At 53.9% G+C, this 12,000-nt stretch overlaps 1 non-coding gene across 1 annotated transcript; it reads right to left on the reverse strand.

Annotated features, from left to right (window-relative positions):
- Nucleotides 1-1,433: 1,433 nt before the first annotated feature.
- On the reverse strand, nucleotides 1,434-1,540 carry LOC114114143 (U6 spliceosomal RNA). The gene has a single exon (XR_003588982.1). It is a non-coding gene; the product is annotated as a U6 spliceosomal RNA (small nuclear RNA).
- Nucleotides 1,541-12,000: the final 10,460 nt, after the last annotated feature.

A 12,000-nucleotide genomic window follows, 5' to 3' on the forward strand; every position in this document is an offset into this window, starting at 1 on the left:
GGGGTCATGCTCATTTGTAGGTGGGGTATGAGTGGCTGTGCCCCCAGGCTGGAGGCACTCGAACTGGCTCACAAAAGTTGGGAATTGTTCCTCCTCAGAAATATGGGGAGAAGCATGGGCCAACCCACTGGACAGTGGGTGAAAAAGTAGAAGTGACAAAAGGTAGATGTTTGGGAATTCCCTTGTGGCCCAAAGGCTGGGACTCACTCTTTTACTGCTGAGGACCTGGGTTCAGTCCCTGGCTGGGGAACTAGGATCCCACAGATCTCCAGTGCAGCCAAAAAAATAAATGAAAAGTCAATGCTTTCAGAGGAATCACGGGTGTGGGGGCAGGACAGTGGAGGATGGGGGTGGGAGGTAGAGGGGCTGTGAGGAAGGGAGGTGGGAAGGGGCACCCTTTCAGGGAGGAGGGCAGAGTGGACACAGCACCGACACCCCAAGGCTGCAGCCAAGCCTAGACCCTCACCAGCCTGAACCCTCACAGCCTTGTGGCCTCGGCAGGTTATTTCAAGGCTCTGAAATCAGTTTCCTGGGCTGAGACAGGAGGTTGTAGGAACAGCGCTGAGCGGGGTGCCTGGGGTCAGAGGGGAGGCCTGCGACGGGCCGGGTGTCCCATGTGTTCCCCACACTGCCAATGTCACTGTTGCCAGAGGCTGCTCGGAGTTCCCAGGCTCTGCAGCAGGAGAGCCCTCTGCGGGCAGTGGCCCAGGGGAAGTTCCCAGCTCAGACCAGACCGCCCAAGGCTGGTTCATGCAGGTGGGCAGAGATGGGGAACAGGGCCGTCTCTGACTCAAAACAAAACCCAGAAAATGCTGAGAACAAATCCACAATGGTGATTACATCCCAAGACCTGCCAAAGAGCCCCCAGTGTCTGCCCAGCCTCTCAGTCAGCCTGGGGCCCAGGTGGGCTCCCAACTGGGGCATGGGGTGTGCCCGGTGTGCAGCGGTCTCAGCTCAGTTCAGTCGCTCAGTCGTGTCCAGCTCTTTGTGATCCCATGGACCACAGCACACCAGGCCTCCCTGTCCATCACCAACTCCCAGGGTTTACTCAAACTCATGTCCATTGAGTCGGTGATGCCATCCTCTGTCGTCCCCTTCTCCTCCCACCTTCAATCTTTCCCAGCAACAGGGTCTTTTCCAATGAGTCAGTTCTTTGCATCAGGTGGCTAAAGTATTGGAGTTTCAGCTTCAGCATCAGTCCTTCCAATGGATATTCAGGACTGATTTCCTTTAGGAGTGACTGGGTGGATCTCCTTGTTGTCCACAGGACTCTCAAGAGTCTTCTCCAACACCACAGTTCAAAAGCATCAATTCTTCGGCATTCAGCTTTCTTATAGTCCAACTCATATCCATACATGATTACTGGAAAAATCATAGCTTTGACTAGATGGACCTTTGCTGGTTAAGTAATGTCTCTGCTTTTTTTTAAAAAAAAAAATATGGAACGCTTCACGAATTTGCGTGTCATCCTTGAGCAGGGGCCATGCTAATCTTCTCTGTATCGTTCCAATTTTAGTATATGTGCTGCCGAAGCGAGCACTGTCTCTGCTTTTTAATATGCTGTCTAGGTTGGTCATAGCTTTTCTTCTGTGGAGTAAGCGTCTTTTAATTTCATGGCTGCAGTCAGCATCTGCAGTGATTTCCAAGCCCCCAAAAATAAAGTCTGCCACTGTTTCTACTGTTTTCCCATCTATTTGCCATGAAGGGATGAGACCGAATGCAAAGATCTTAGTTTTCTGAATGTTGAGCTTTAACCTAACTTTTTCATTCTCCTCTTTCACTTTCATCAGGAGGCTCTTTAGTTCCTCTTCCCATTCTGCCATAAGGGTGGTATCATCTGCATATCTGAGGTTATTGATATTTCTCCCAGCTATCTTGATTCCAGCTTGTGCTTCTTCCAGCCCAGCGTTTCTCATGATGTACTCTGCATATAAGTTAAATAAGCAGGGTGACAGTATACAGCCTTGACATACTCCCTTTTCCTATTCGGAACCAGTCTGTTGTTCCATGTCCAGTTCTAACTGTTGCTTCTTGACCTGTATACAGATTTCTCAGGAGACAGGCCAGGTGGTCTGGTATTCCCATCTCTTTAAGAATTTTCCACAGTTTGTTGTGATCCATGCAGTCAAAGGCTCTGGCATAGTCAACAAAGCAAAAGTAGATGTTTTTCTGGAACTCTCTTGCTTTTTCGATGATCCAGCGGATGCTGGCAATTTGATCTCTGGTTCCTCTGCCTTTTCTAAATCCAGTGCACCAACCTGGCCACCCCCAAGCTGCCGAGCACCTGCATTAGCGTCTGGAGTTGCTCCCAGGTGTGCCCTCGCCAGCGCCCCGCCAGGCTTCCTCTCCCTCAACGCAAATAGAAAGATTTGGGGTGACTCCACCACAAACACGGAACCTGGCGAGGCATGTATTAAAATGCAAATGTAGGTGTCTTAAATATTTTAAAGTTGCAATACCAGAAACAGTCTGCCCCGGGGCCACCGGGATTACCTTTTAAATGCAAACGACAATAATGAATCTTTAAGTGCAGTTATTGTCAGGGTGAAGAGCTGACGCAGGCTGGAGGGAAGGGACCGACTGGGTGGGCCAGCACTTTATTAAAAAAACAAAAAAAAAATCCATCAGGGCTGAGAAGAAAGAGACCGAAAGGGGACGCAGGATCCCAGGAGAGGAGATGAAAAGTTCCCGGGACAAGCCAGGGCTTTGACCGAGGACAGGATCCCGGGGTCGTAACTCAAGGTGACACGGAGGACTTTTATTTCACCAGAAAACTGGCGGGGTGGGTGGGGGGAGATCCGTCAAGGATAGAAACGGGCACAGAACTTCAAGCTCGACTGAGGGCAGGAACTCAGATTAAACAGGGGCATGGGGGGCACCCTCCCCACAAGAGTTCCCTCCCCATCAGAGGCCCCCTTTCCCCATCAGAGTCCCCACTTCCCCACCAGAACCCCTCCTTTCCAACCAGAGCCCCCTCTTCCCCATCAGAGCCCTCTGCCCCACTGGAGCTCCCCTTCCCCACCGGAGCCCCCCCTCCCCACCAGCACCACCCCGCCCCGCCCCTCAGGCTCCATGTGGGTCTTGACCGCAGGGACCCTGAGCAGAGTTTATTTTGATGTTCCCAGCATCTGGCTGGCTGAGTGCTCACTTATGAAGCAATGTCGAGCCTCTGAGTCTCTCCTGCTCTTCTGTTCATTCACCGAATTGTTTTGAGACCTGCTCTGTGCCTGGCCCTGTGCCAGAGGGGCAGTCCTTCCCTCTGCAGTCTGTACAGAGAGGAGAGCACAGGTCAATGATTCATGACCTACACGCACGGAAAGAATCGCATCTAGGGTCTGGAGGAATGAGACCAGTGCAGGAGGCAGAACCACCCAGGGCAGGGGAGCCGAGGCAGTGTCCACAGGGAGTGACATTTTAAATGACACCGGGTCGGGGCTGGGTGGAAGCGACAGAGGGAGGTGGAGCATCCTCGCGGGTCGGGGTTGTACCTGCAGAGACCTTGGGCAAGAGTGAGGAAGGGAGGGAAGGAGGGAAACAGGGTGCCTGGCTCCGGGCTGGACATGGCTGGGCATCTGGGGCCAAAAATCCCATTTCAGCCCAGCCTCTGTGGCTACCCAGCCCCACACCAGCTTGAAGAGCCACCCTCGGGCTCCCCGGGGGTGCCCCCCTCACCCCCGGAGTCCCCAGGGGTGACAGTAGAGTGTGTCACCAGACGATCTGCAGAAAGGGACAGCCCCACCCCCACCCCTTCAGGAGACTGCAGGGCACTTAGGTCATTTCTGCATAAGGAGGCCGAGGGGGCTGAGGTTGGGAAGGGCCTCAGGCTGCAGGCTGATGTGTACGCCCTGCTAGAGGCTGAGCTGACCATTTTAGGTGAAAAGGAATCTGCCTGTGAACCTTCTCCAGGCAACTGAGAACTCAGAAGAATCAGGAGAGGAGGGGGACCAGGCAGAAGTGGTCAGAGGAGGTGACCCCGTGAGTCAGAGTGTTATCAAGTCCATGCTCGCTCTGCTTACCGCATGACAGGCCAGTGAATCCGAGAGACGAGGTGTTGAGGCAAGGACGAGACTTTAATCAGGGAGCCGGCAGACCAAGAAGATGGCAGCCTAGCACCTCAAAATAACCATCTTATTGGGGTCTGGATGCCAGGTTCTTTTTATAGATCAGAGAGAAAGAAGCAATGAGGAACTAATGTCAAAAAGCAGAATAAAGAGGGAGATGCGGTGGGAAGTAAAGGGAAAGCATTTTCAGTCTTGCAAAGCATCTCCAAGAGTGTGTCCAGCCTTCAGAAGGGGTGTGTTAATCTCTTCTATTCATAGGTGGGCAGGGACAAAATATCTCTCCAAGAGCTGAACAAAGGCACTTTGGTTTACAGTCAAGCAGAAGGGCAGGATCCTCCAGGCAAGCCATTGAGTATGATTATAATAGTAAAAGCAAGTCAAAGAAAAGAGTTTCCAACATGGAGTCAAAATTGGCTTCCTCCCTGCAACAAGAGCAGGGCACCACCCTGTTGGGAGGGGGTCAGGACCGCAGCTGAGCTGGGGCCTCCTTCTGGGGCTGGGGATTTGGCAGCAGCTCACACTACCCTGGGGTGCATGGCTTGGAGGGCCCGGGGCTGGGCAGAAGGGCCGGCTCCTAAGGAAAATCCGTGAGCACTTTCAGAGGCGTTGAGACCAAATCTCAGTCCAGCTGTGACTCAGCTTCACAAATTCCAGCTCAAGCCTCCACGCCTGGAATAGACTGTCACCCAGCCAGCTGGTCACTGGCCTTAGAGACTTTAGAACTGGAGAGGAATCAGTGGTCACAGGCAGGAAATGACACCATGTGAAGCTGGTCACTGACAGCCATTGAGCACCCATCCGAACGTTGGAAAAGACCAGCAGGCCACCAGCAGAGACAGGCTGGGTGCCTGATAGACTGTTCAGGGGGTGCTGTGCCTTATCCAGACTGGAAATCCTTCCTTCTCTGCAAATTTCATTCACATCAAGAGAAAAAAAAAAAGGGTGCAGAGAGGCATACTGGGCCACCCCAGTCTCAGCAAGGAAGAAGAAAGGGTAGAACATCCTCACGGCCATCTGCGGAAAGCCCCTCTGGGAGCACACCCAGGAAGCTGGCGGCCTGGCTCCACGGGCTGGATGCTCAGGATCAGGCGGGGAGGACAGGGTGTGAGAGCGGGATTTTTCTGAAAACACTTTCATGTTATTCTGACTCCTTTGAAGCATATGACTAATTTAGGGGGAAACGCAGATGTCCTTGGACCTGAGACTGTTCTGTGTTCTATAGCAGAGGGCACTCTGCCGATGTCACTAAGGTCGTGGCAGGCCATGCAGGCTCAGCGTATAGATCTGCAGTCACAGGCCTGCCGAGAAAACACTGCTCTTTTTTTTTTTTTTTTTTAAGATTTATTTATTTTTAATTTTTGGCCACACCTTGCAGCATTTGAGATCTCAGTTCCCTGACCAGGGATCGAACCCACAACCCCGGCATTAGAAGGCTGAGTCTTAACCACTGGACCACCAGGGAAGTCCTGAAAACACCGTCCTTGATTGCACACAAGGCCGCCTGGTGAGCCGAGTGTGCCTGCGAGGATCCCTGCAGAATGTTTTTAAACACCGGAAAGGGGTTGTGTGCTCAGAGCAGATACTAAGGGGCTGGGCAAAGCTGGGCCGGGGTGACCAACACACAGCTGACCCTGGGCAGCGGGAACTCAGGTGAGTACACAGCCTCCCCAGGTGCCAGCGGGAGGAGATGGAAGAGCAGCCAGCAGACACAGGACGGCCTCTGGGGTTAAATAAATCCTGGGGCGTATGCTCACCCACGGCCCAGGGCCTCTCTGCCTGTTCCTGTCTCCCTGTCTTTCCCCAGGACTTGTTTGGGTTCGCGTCTCTGTGGCCACCCCCAGCTCCAAGTCACAGCTTCCTGGCTGGGGCCCAGGAAATGGCCTAAGCTGAAGGTGGCGACAGCTCAGCCAGCTGGCGTGGGCGCGGGTGGGCTGCCTGGCGCCATCCACCTGGCAGAGACCCAGGCCCTGGGAGGACATTCCTAAGACCCCCTTAGCCACAGTGCAGAGCGAGTTGTGCACTTCCTCACAACACGAGACGACACTCCAGGGTACCTGGGCGCAACGTGGGGGTGCAGCGTGAGCAAGTAGGAGGCACGTGGGAGGCCTGAGGGGGAGGACTCTGATGGACACACAGGCATTTTGTCTGCAGGGCAGAGCCCAGGACACAGACGGACCATAGCTCCTCAGAGAACCTTGCCCTCCGGAAACCCTGCCTGCAGGCACAGGCCAGAAGCCATGGGGGATTTCCAGAAGGCGGGCACTGAATCTGTGACACTTCCTTCTGGGGGTCTCTCTGCAGGAGCTTGCGGGCACTGCCATGACGGAATACCAAATGGGGGTGGGGGAGGGGTGTTACATGATGGGGATGTATTCCTCCCAGTTCCAGAGGTCGGAAGTCCAAGGTCACAGTGTCACAGGTTTGGTTCCTCCCTCCGCGGCTTGGAGGTGGCCGCCTTCTCGCTGTGTCGTCACCTGGACTGCTGGTCTCTCTGTGTCCAAATGTTCTCTTCACGTAAGGACGCCGGCCAGATTGGATCAGGACTCAACCCAACAGCCTCACTTAAACTTAATCCCTCTCTGAAGGCCCTGCTCCACGTACAGCCCCTGACTCCACATACAGGAGGCTCCCATCTCCATGTACAGCCCCATCTTGGGTCTCAGGGTACGAATCTGGGGACATGACCCAGCCTGGAGATGACACCATCTGGAATTCCAGCCCCAAACCTCGTCACTACCTGAAGGAGATAAATGGGATGAGGAGAGAGAAGTATCGACTGTTTGGAATGAAGCACCCCAGGCTTCCAGGAAGGGCTATCTCGTCTTCTGCTTACAGAAAGGGTCCCGTCCACGTGGTGAACCCAGGCCTCTGGCAGGGCAGACATGTCTGGTCTGAGCAGGAAGAGCTTCCTTGGAGTGAACGGTGGTCAGACACCTGGACCCCGGGTCTGAGTGAGCTCAGATTATTGCTGGGGGCGGGGGGAGCGGGGAGGAACGAACTGACAGATCCCTAGAAAGCAACAGGAGCCTCCCAGCCATGAGTGACCCGGTTCCACTGGTGGCCAGACTTCAGGTGCTGCTGCAATCCGAAGGAGGGGGGCCCCGAGGCCGGGGCTGAAGCAGCCAGGGGTCTCCAGCTGCTGCTCCTGCTGGTCTTTCTGTTCAAAACAGTGAAAGCTGTCAGAAGGCCTGTCACATGGACGACTCAAGATCTCAGAGTTTCATTTCAAGTTTCTAAAACCTCCAGACAACTGCCGGGCTTGCTCTGCTCACCATCGTCCCCCACTCCCCAACAACAGGTGTAAACTGACATTTTCCACCCCCAGCGTGGAGGAGAAAAGGGACTCCCTGCCTCCCTGCCTTGTCTGCAGGCCTCCGGAGCTCATCCGTGCAGCCTACCCCAGCCCAGCCTGCCCCTGGCTTGTTTAGGGGCCCCAGACTCCCTCCTGGCCACACTGGCTCTGGTCCACAAGATGAGGGCAGAGGGGAAGGAAGAGGCTACAGGATTTGGGAAGGATAAATGGAATCGCACAGACGGATGAGAACTCAGGGAACTGAGGACCAGCCAGGTGGGCTGACACAAGCTTCTTTCTCCCCTGCAGTTTCCAGGTCAAGGGTCTAACCTGGCCTGGTTCCCCCTGCCTGCCTTCAACCCCGCATACCCCATACTGCCCTCTGGAAGGCCCCTGTGTTCACTCCGAGTCACAAAGCTCCTCCTGGGTCCCCAGGTGAAGTTCTTGGGCCCCTTGATCAGGGCAGGGACTCCCTCTTTGTGGCTGGGAGTCCAGGGCAGCAACCAAGGTGCTTTCATTTCAGGAGCTGCACAGTGAATACAGACCTGCCTAAACAATTCACCTTCACTGGGAAGGTGAGTGAGGGTCCCAGGGCCCTTTTAGGGGCCATGTTGGTGGGTGGGCCTCAGATTAGCAGAGCAAAATCAGGTAGGGGTCGGGGGGTGTGGAAGGGAGGGTGGAGGGGGGGTCGGGGAGAGTGGGGATGCATGGTGAGGGCAAGCTTCCCTGGGCCTGGGAATCCCAATGCCCCTATGGTGGTGGGGTCACAGCCTCCACACATAACACCCCCTGTGTCTCTGACTGTGACTCCAGGGCACCGTCACTTCTGCAGACATCTATCTGGCTTTAACAGGAGCAGAGGGTATCCATCAGCCCTTCTTGAATTTCTAAAGAAAAGGAGCCTAAATCTGACTTCCCAGGAAACACCTGCAGCTCGCGCCCTTCCTCAGCCCTGCCCACAACACCCAAGGCCTCACAAGGTCCACATCTAAACCTCTCTGTAATGAAACTCGGGCTGAAATCTGGAAAGCCTCTGGACCCCTAGTGGGTGGGGGAGCCCCCTCCTTGGGTGCAGTGGAGCTTAGTGATGGAGTTCTAGACAGTGGGTAGAGGAAGGGGGCGCCTGCTCTGCAAGATGAGATCCTCCAGTGATAACTGTATAGCCCCCGAGGGCTTCATTGTGAGGATATGTCACATATCATCTCATTTAATCCTCCAGGAGCTATTCCCATCACAGATATGAGGAAACCAAGGAGCTGACCCAAAGGGTGACGTGCCCAGGGTCACAGGGCTGGCCAAAGAAAGGGGCCAGGTGACCCCATGGCCCTCCAGTCACCACCAGGCTGTCCTTCCTCCCCATCGATAGATGTCAACTCTGAGGAGTTGGTGGACCACCAGCAAGAGTGACCTTGGCAACCAGGGAAGGTCGTCCTGATCTGCTTTCAAGAACACCCAGGGCAGGTGGGAGAAAACCCAAAACAAGGTCAGGGGAGGACTTTGGAAGAATATGCCACCAGTCTGCAGGCTGGATGTTTTCACACCTCATAGAGGCATACTGGTGTATCATATAATTCATCCATTTCACTCTACAGTTGAATGGTTTTTAGTAAATTTACAGTCAAGTTGTGTAATAATTAACATAAATGTTTGATAACATCTTCATTATCCCAGTAACATTTCCCCATTTTCCAAACCTGTTTACCTGCAGCTCAAAATCTAACCCACAGATGTATTTGAGCCACCATATTTTATTTTTAAAATATTTTATTTATTTACTTATTTGGCTATGCTGGGTCTTAGCTGTGGCTATGTGAGATCTAGTTTCCTGATCAAGGATTGACCCTGGGTCCCCTGCACTGGGAGTGTGGACCACTGGGGAAGTCCCTGGGCCACCAAATTATAACTTTTTTTAAATTTGTAGCTTTTTGAAGCAAGACAATTTCATATCACATTTTAAAGTTTGAACTTCTCTTGAAAGATCTGCAGATTGGGCAAAACTGGACCCTCCATTCAAGGCAAAACCAGCTGCTCCTCTCAGACAAGCGGACGACCGCCTCCCCCTCCCAGATCCTCAGCATGGGGCCCAAGAGGGTCCCAGATCACGGCCTGACACCTGGCTCTGGGTCCAGGCAGCTGGCACAGTCGTTGTGGCTGCCCTCCTGTCACAGAATCAGTTCTCAGTTTTCTCTTAAAGGAGGCAAACTTCTCACTTGGTGACCTTCCCCGAAGGCCAGGCCACCCCACAGTCGGGTCTGTCCTCTCGCTCTCCTGCACATGGGTTTGCTCTCTGCACACCGGGGCTTTTCTCGAATCTTGCTTCTCTCGAGCCAGGGGGACGATGCTCCTTCGTTACCACGGTTGACTTTGCTGGCCCTCCACCAACTTCTGCTTGACTCCTTTGGTTTTGTACAGAGGTAATACCTTCAGGCGCAGAGAAGGCGATGGCACCCTACTCCAGTACTCTTGCCTGGAAAATCCCATGGACGGAGGAGCCTAGTAGGCTACAGTCCATGGGCTCACGAAGAGTCGGACACGACTGAGCGACTTCACTTTCCCTTTTCACTTTCATGCATTGGAGAAGGAAATGGCAACCCACTCCATTATGGGGGAGCCTGGTGGGCTGCCATCTATGGGGTCACACAGAGTCAGACACGACTGAAGCGACTTAGCAGCAGCAGCAATACCTTCAGGGGAGGTGGGCCCAGCCCCAGGGGGTGAAATGTGATTTCGGAGCCACGTTGGGGGCGGGGGGCTGGCTTTTTAGACAGTGACTGGTTTGGAGCAGGTGTGTGACCTGCTCTGGTCAGAGCACAAGGCGACCCTGACCTTGACAGGCGGTTTTGGAGCAGACACCCCCTGCACCTTTATCATCTTTGCTTATTGTCACAATGATATGTTGTGGAGTTGGTGATGGACAGGAAAGCCTGACATGCTGCAGTCCATGGGATTGCAAAGAGTCAGACACGACTGAGCAAATGAACTGAACTGAACAATGTACGTAACAGTGGGTGCTGCAGCAGCCACCTTGGGTCATGAGGGCAGAGTTGAGGGGACCACAAAGAAGCTGGGACAGAGCTGTGAGCGTGTTGAGTGCCTGCCTGTCTGAACGCCTCTTCTGGACTTTTTTGTTGTGGGATTAGGCGCCCTGCCCTTCAGGCCTCTCCTAGCTACACATTCTGTCTGTTGTTGGAAACCAAAATGATTCTGACTGGAGAGTCACATTCTCATCCTGGTTTCCACTGCTTGCTCAGCTCATCACCCACATTTCAGGGTGGGTTTTTCATATTTAAGGCCACAGTCACCATTTTATGTTTGAATGTTTATTTATTTTTAAATCTCAAGAGCTGAGTTCTCCCTTGTCTTAAATCCAGAGTTCGTCCATACGTGATAGGCCCTAAAACCCAGATCACAGAGGACTATGGGGTCAACCCAGGACTCAAACAGCAAAGGCAGGGAACCTGTCCCAGCAGGTATAGCCCCACCAGCAGCAAGCGGGCGGAGAGGGCCTGGCCCTGAAGATGTGTGACACGACTCTGCCCTGCTAGCCTCCACCCACCAGCTCCTCCTAATCAGAGAATCCACAGTCCCTTATGTGGCAAAGCTCCAGCTGCTCCAAGCCTCACCTCACCCAGCACCTGGGGCTCCCTACTCCTGGGAGGAGGGGCAGCCCCACCCGCTGGACCCGGCCCATCACTGTGTCCACAGCTCTCTCCACCACCACGAGCTCGTCTCCTGGGCACCCTCTGTGCCGAGGTCCCCGTCCATGGGTGCTAGCCCCTAAAACTCCTCTTTGGTTGTTGTCCAGTCGCTCAGTCGTATCCAACTCTTTGCAACCCCGTGGACTGCAGCACTCCAGGCTCTTCTGTCCTTCGCCATTTCCCGGAGCTTTCTCAAACCCACGTCCATTGAATCAGTGATGCCACCTAACCATCTCTTCCTCCGTCGTCCCCTTCTCCTCCTGCCTTTAATCTTTCCCAGCATCAGGGTCTTTTCTAAAACTCCTCTGTTACATAGGATAATCATGGTGTCAGGGAAACCAAGGTTCAAGGAGTTCAAGTCAGCTGCCAAAGCCATGGCACCCCACTCCAGTACTCTTGCCTGGAAAATCCCATGGACGGAGGAGCCTGGTAGGCTGTAGTCCATGGGGTCGCAAAGAGTCGGACACAACTGAGCGACTTCACTTTCACTTTTCACTTTCATGCATTGGAGAAGGAAACGGCAACCCACTCCATTGGTCTTGCCTGGAGAATCCCAGGGACGGGGGAGCCTGGTGGGCTGCCGTCTATGGGGTTGCACAGAGTCGGACACGACTGAAGCGACTTAGCAGCAGCAGAAGCCCAAGACCAAAAAGCTTAGAACCTGCCACACTGGGTCTGCCTGTCTCTGCATCAGCCCTGTTCCTTTGCCCCACTGCACTCAGATCCCCAGGAGCTCCTGGGAGGGGCCTTGGGCCGTAGCTCAGGGCTCGCCTCTTAGGAGGACCCTCTGCCCTGGCACACATCCTGAGATTTGTCTTAGGAACTTGTGTTAGGAACAAGCCCTTGTCTGCTTCCTTCTTGCCTGTCCCCCTCCCTGGAGACATCTCCCCCTGTGATAAGCCCCACCCCCCAATGATGCCTCCGTTAGTAATAGAACCAGAGGCAGCAT

This window comes from Ovis aries, chromosome 3 (assembly GCF_016772045.2).
Source record: "Ovis aries strain OAR_USU_Benz2616 breed Rambouillet chromosome 3, ARS-UI_Ramb_v3.0, whole genome shotgun sequence".
In the NCBI taxonomy this organism is placed as follows: Eukaryota; Metazoa; Chordata; class Mammalia; order Artiodactyla; family Bovidae; genus Ovis; species Ovis aries.